This window comes from Macadamia integrifolia, chromosome 6 (genome assembly GCF_013358625.1).
Source record: "Macadamia integrifolia cultivar HAES 741 chromosome 6, SCU_Mint_v3, whole genome shotgun sequence".
Classification (NCBI taxonomy): Eukaryota; Viridiplantae; Streptophyta; class Magnoliopsida; order Proteales; family Proteaceae; genus Macadamia; species Macadamia integrifolia.
Window position 1 is genome coordinate 9814471 of NC_056562.1, and position 6583 is coordinate 9821053.

Sequence of the window (6583 nt, forward strand, 5' to 3'; positions counted from 1 at the left end):
TAGTCCGTACCTAACCCCCTAAGGACAAAGGGTGTAGCACTTGGGGTTATGATACCTAACCCAGTATTCTAAATGATGCACAACCAATCATTGTAATCACACATACAAACATGGGCACCTGCACGTGACTCATCTCACCTATCTTACCTTTCTCATTTCCATTCCATCCCATTCCATCACAATAGTACTATCAAAGAATAATTGCAGTTAAATGTAAATGCACATACACAAGCAATTTAATGCATAAACAATATTAAACAAACACACCAAAAAATTAGGGTTTGAGAAAGGCACCCACTCACCTTGGTATTCAATTTTGGCAAGTTCACTTCTTAGATTCAAGAAAATTACCACACTATCACTTATGTTCTCTATTCAACAGATATTTAAATCATTAGGTACATCACAAAATCCTACATTTTACCCACTTGCTTTAAGTATAGCATTCCCATACCCAACCTATAGAGGCCTTTGTTTGTTCCTTCCCATATACGTATTGATTCCTTGACTTCTTAAATCTTTTCTATAGTAGAATTAGATATAGAGAATCACTAATAGATCTTCATTGGATGAAGTGGTTTCATCCATACTTACAGTCCTCGGGGTCATATGAAATTCCAAACATTGGACCCTATAGTCATGAATTATGTTTCTCATTAATTTATATATTCAAATCCAAACTTATGTCCAAAGGTCTAGTAACCTGTTACACAACCCATCTGGCTTCGGGAAGCCTGACCGGTGGGTTACTTGGGTCAAAACTGGTTGGCCGGTCGGGACCCACCGGTTCTCTTTATTCTGCAGAATCAGATTCTGCCAGGCTCTTCTGCTTACTGGAAACCCAAATTGGGGTTAATTCTTCAGTCCAGGGTTTTAATTTTGTATACTAGGTATGAGTGCATGTTTTGGGCTTCCAGTTGACCCATCTCCTGGTTTCAATTGAGTATACTTAGGGCTGATACACCCTATTTTACAGAAATTTCAGAATTAAATTGGGAAGTAAGGTAATTGCACAGAATTGGGTCATTTCTCCCAATCTCAGCTCTAAATTAGAGTTGATTATAATCAGTTACAGTCATAGGATTGGTATTCCAACCCTAATCAAGCTTGGTAACCGGCTTCAGGGAAGAATTCAAATCAATTCTCATAAATCCCAAATTCTAAAATTGAATAAAATTCTGCTCATAGGTTTTAGCAGAATTTCCTACTTGATTAGTCCTATTCCAATTCTGATTGCATAGAATTTTACTTGGTTAGTGAAAACCCTATGTTCCAGGGTTCACAGGGACAGGTTTCATTCAATTAGAACCTCTAAACCCTTATCGAAATTAGGGTTTCTTATACAGGATAGTAATTCAGTTCTTATGAACTTGATTACAGTCACAAAATCTATATTCCAGCCCTAATTAGACTTGAAATAGAATTTTAGGATTGAGTTTAATTATATTCTCATAAAAACCTCAATTCCAATATAGAATAAAATTCTGCCCTAAAGCTTTTGGGAAGAATTTTACATAATCAGTCCTATTCCAGCTTCAATTATATGGAATTTTACCGAAATGATGATTACCCCTTTGTTCTAGGGTTGATAAGAACAGATTCCCTCTAATTCCCAGCCCTTATTTCTTCTAAGATTTAGGGTTTTTACTACTGGGAATGAATTCTGCTCACAAGAGCTCCCAATTTGGAAAAACCCTAAACCCTACCCTTCTAATTATTGATTTCTCAATTGTCTACTATGCTGGGGCAGTGGTACATACCTGAGGGCAGAATTGTCTAGCAGAATTCTCAGGTGAAGTAGTACTTCTCTTACTTCTTCTTCCTCCTTCCTTTCCTTTTCTGTCCTTCTTCTTCTTCTCTTTTCTCCTCTCTTCTTCTTGCTGTACTTCACATTACGAATTGATTTAAGTGAGAAATATCTCACCCTGACCCTTATTAGGCTATTTATAGCCCAGCCCAAACAGTCCTAAGGGTCTGTTTGGCTGGACCCTTATTAATCCTTATATAGGGCAGCCCCACTATGTTATTTCTATATATATATATTAATGCTTAACTAACTATTATATAATTAAATTTATAAATTATTTCCCTCACTTAATTGCTAACTTTAAAATATACATTTCATACCTTATTTAAACTTATTTACGTAGGGGCAAAATGGGGATTTTCATGGTAGGGATGTGGGCCCTATAGTGCAGAAATCTGAAAATTGTGTTATGTCAGTCCAATGGGCTAGTCGGTTTGGGTTTACTGGTTTGGGTGCGATCATACCAGCATAGCTGCACAAAATCCAGAAAAACTCTGTAGTTAAACGTGCTTGGGTGAGAGTAGTGCTAGGATGGGTGACCCCCTGGGAAGTGCTTGTGTTGCACCTTCCCCTTTTTTTTTTTTGTACTTAGTCTTATAATTAACTTTACCTCTTTGTCCACACCTCCTGATGAGTTCCCCAATGATATTGGCCGGCTGAACAGGAGCAGGTGGGGTCACTTCTGCTTTCTTGGCACTCCACAGTTGCTAACCATGGTAGCATTGGCTTCCTTTGCTCTTTTCTTCTTGCCTGTCCACAAGTAGGGGTATAAATATCAGATTAAGGTGTTACATAGCTATCTTCTGATGAGCTTATTGCCCTCCGGCGCCTTCTAACACGTCTGGACTCTCCTGCACTTTCCACTATGAGCTCTGCTTACTCTACCCTGTCTGAGTCAGGTATTTCCTTCTGTGGGCACACTATGGTTGTTTCTTGTACTCTTGGAGTATAGACTCAGAGGCTTCCGATCATATGACAGGATGCTTGTTTCTTTTCTTTTAATACACTACCTATCCTGGAAATGGTAAGGTCAAGTTGGCTAACAGAATTTATTCCACTATTTTGGGAAAGGGATTTTTAGTTGGACCCCTTCTTTATCCCTTTCTACTGTATTGCATGTTCGCTCTTCCTACTAACCTTTTGCCCATTACTAGCCTTGCAGTCTTAATTACAAAGTCACATTTTTCCCTTCTCATTGTGAATCATCCTATCTCTGAGTTACTACAATGGCATAATCGGTTAGGACACCCTCCATTTGGGACATTAGCGAGGCTTTTTCCTTCTCTTAAGCATTGTACTTCGAGTCAGTTTTTTGTGAGTCATTGTATTGGCCAAACAAACTCAAATCACGTATTTTGTTTTTAGAAATAAAAGTGCCACTCCTTTTTTATTGATACATTCTGATATTTAAGGTCCATCCGTTTATGTATCTGTTAATGGTTATCGGTGGTTTGTCTCTTTTATTGATTATCATTCTACGACTACTTGGGTGTACATGATGCGTACTAAAGGCGAGACCTTCCATTGTTTTCGGCAGTTTCATCGAATGTTTCGGACTCAGTTTGGTGCTACCATTAAGATCATTTGCAGTGACAATAGTCGTGAATACTTCGAAGGGTCCTTTCAGGCTACCTTTCCGCCCATGATTCATCAAACTAGTTGTGTTGACACTCCGGCTCAGAATGGTGTTGTTGAGTGGAAGAATTGCCACCTCTGTGAGGTAGCCTGCTCTCTTATGTTTGAAATACATGTTCCTCCTCAATATTGGAGTGATGTGGTTATCACTATCACCTTTCTGATCAACCAAATTCCTTCTCGGGTTCTCCCCTTCCACTCTCCTCTAGATCTTCTCCAGTGTTCCGCTGCCTTTCCCGTTCCCCCCAAGGTATTCGGTAGTGTCTGTTATGTTCGGGATCATCATCTTTATAGGAAGTTTGATCCTCATGGTATCCAGTGTATTTTTCGTCTCAGTTGATGGAGGGCCTTAGGGAAGAAGGGGAAAATCAGAATAGTAGGGGGAAAGGGGAAGCACACATTCTCACAAGCATAAACCAAACTAATTCTCATTCAAATAAATTCACTTTTGTCCCTAACATTCAGTATATGCAAGTATTTAAAGAGAAAATAATAAGACTCCTACTTAGACTCTAAAACTGAAACAAACTCGTACCTCTCTATCTCCTACGTATCCTATCCAAAAACAAATATGAGAAAATAAAAGACATAGTATTAAACTAAACTACTTGCAACCCTTGTTGGACCAAAAACCTAGGCTGGACCCGTTCTTCTTGGCTCTTGGCTTTCAAAGCCTGTCATACTGGTCCAACCAGGTAAGTGCAGCCTTATCTGCATAAACTCTCCTCTTTTGAAAAGAACTCGACTCCGTCGAGTTTGGATGAGGTCCAAGAATGCCGTCAAAATCGATGCGCTTGAGAAGAAAAGTACCAGCTGTCCTCTTGAGTTTGAGAGGGGGAAGATCCTTTGCCGGAAGAAACTTCAAGGCCACTATACTGAAAAGAGTATATATTCTAATATCGACAGTGCTTGGCTTTCTTGTCGAACAACCATGGGTGCCCCCGAAGAATGTGACAGACTTTCAGAAGGAGAACATCACATTGAACTTGATCAATCAATCCACCAATGGAATATGTGAGCAAACAACTTTCACAAAATTTCAGATTATTATTGTTCACCCACCCAACCTTGTAAGGGTTCGGGTGAGGCTCAGTTTTCAGACCCAACTTGCGAACATCTTCAGCAACAACATTGGTGCAACTTCCAGGGTTAATCACCATATTACACTGCTATCATTGCATCGCACCCTGGTCTGAAAAATACTATTACGGCGCTAATCGTCCTCCTCGGGAATCTTTTGCGTAGTCAAAAGAGGACGGATCACATAGAACGGTTGAGGCTCACCATCACTGTCGCTATCATTAATCTCATCAGGCTCATGATCACATTCAGCCTCTAGATTTATTGTTCCTGTTTTTGGTTGCTCTTCTGGTACATAGGGTATAAAATTATCCTTGTCGATGTATGCTAACAACCGGTTAGGACATTGATTAGCTCGATGCCTGTACCCCTTGCATGTCAAACACTGAATAGCTTCCTTTGGAAATACTGATTTCCTGTCATAACCACGTTGAGGTGGGAAGCATGGACGAATAGGTTGTGAAGATGACATGTCTGAATCACGTCGAGGTGGAGAATATGGCCGGCTAGGTCTTGAGGATGCCATAGATGAAGCACTAGCCTATGGTCTGCTGATTGATTTTTCCTGTGGAGATGATTCTGGCTGAATAGAACTAAGACCCCTTAGAAAAGTATCTGTAAATGGCCTCCGATTGTATGGGCGTTTGACTTTCCTCAATCTGATATGCTATTTGTATGACATCTTCCGTTGTAGGCAATTGGCTAGATGCAAGGGCAGCATTAAGTTGAGGATGCAAACCATTGCAGAATTGTGTCACTAATACTTCATTCCACTCAAAATTAGAACGATGGCCAAATAATAAAATCTAACAACATATTCTTCAACGGTCAAATTCTCCTGTTTTAACTGTGCAAACCTGAGATGCATGCGTTGCTTGTAATCTGAAGGCAAGAATCTCCGGTTCATGACTTTCTGCATTTCATCCGAAGTAGTGACTAAATCAATGCCTCAGGTTCGATTCTGTTGTTGCTGCTTGACTCAGCAGACTCAGGCCGTGCCTTGCAGTTTAGTCTATGCAAATAGGATCTTTCGGGCCTCAGTCAACACGTAACATCTGAAAAATGTCTCTAAGTTGTGAATCCAGTCAAGGTACAGTTCTGGATTGTTATCTCCATAAAAATCAAGGACATCCAATTTTGTTGCTCTTTTCGCTCCGTCATCATATCTATTAGTTCCATATGGTGGTGGAGGTAGTGGTGGCGGTGGCGGTGGCGGTGGTGGTAATGGTAGTGACGGATCCTGTGGAGTGGTGTTGGAAGAATCCCCAGATTGAATGGGACTCTTTCCTATATCTGCTGCCACCAGTTGATTAATAGCAACTTGTATAGATTCCATCATTGTCTTGAGGGAAGAGACAATGGTAGTGAGAGCATCAATTTTTGCATTAGTTTCTCCCTTATAGGAATTCAGTTGTTGAATAACTTCACTATTGCCTACCATGGTGGAGATAAATACTCAAATATGATGGCAAAATAATAAATAAAGGAGATTTAAAGGGCAATGGCAGAATGGTAAATAACTCTATTCTCTCTTTTTTTTTTTTTCTAAAGGATTGCAGAATTTGTAAGTTAAGTGGACTAAGTGAGTGGCAATGTTGTAATTAGAAGGATAAGGTAACACCACATATGTGTCAAGGGCAAGCTGTGTACTAGACAAGAAATATGGACCAAAAGGAAAGGAGAATATTAGGAAACGAAAATAAATTAAAGAAAGAAAATCTACTCAAATGAAGAGTCGTGTTTGGGAGGGTTACCGACATAAGGATTTCTTCTTTCTTGGAGGCGGAAAAAGAACCCTGCAAGGACTCTATCCTGCCAACCCAGGGAACTAGTGATCGAGAGTAGAGATACTCTAGGAAGTCCGATGGGAAACCAGGAGAGAATGGAAGTCTTCTGGCAGCGGGAACTCCAGGTATGAGTCTCTCCTCTTCTCGCTATCTCTTCTCTTCTCATCTTCTCTTCTTCTTCTTCTTTTTTCTCTGAAATTCTGTCGCTATCTTCTCTTCTTTTTTTTTTCCCCTCTCCGGCACAATCTTCCCTCTTAACTTTTTTTTTTTTTTT

The 6583-nt window shown here is 39.9% G+C and overlaps 1 pseudogene; it reads left to right on the plus strand.

The window, feature by feature from the left end:
* The first annotated feature begins 2257 nt into the window (after positions 1-2257).
* Positions 2258-2375, plus strand: LOC122082954 (annotated as a pseudogene).
* Positions 2376-6583: the final 4208 nt, after the last annotated feature.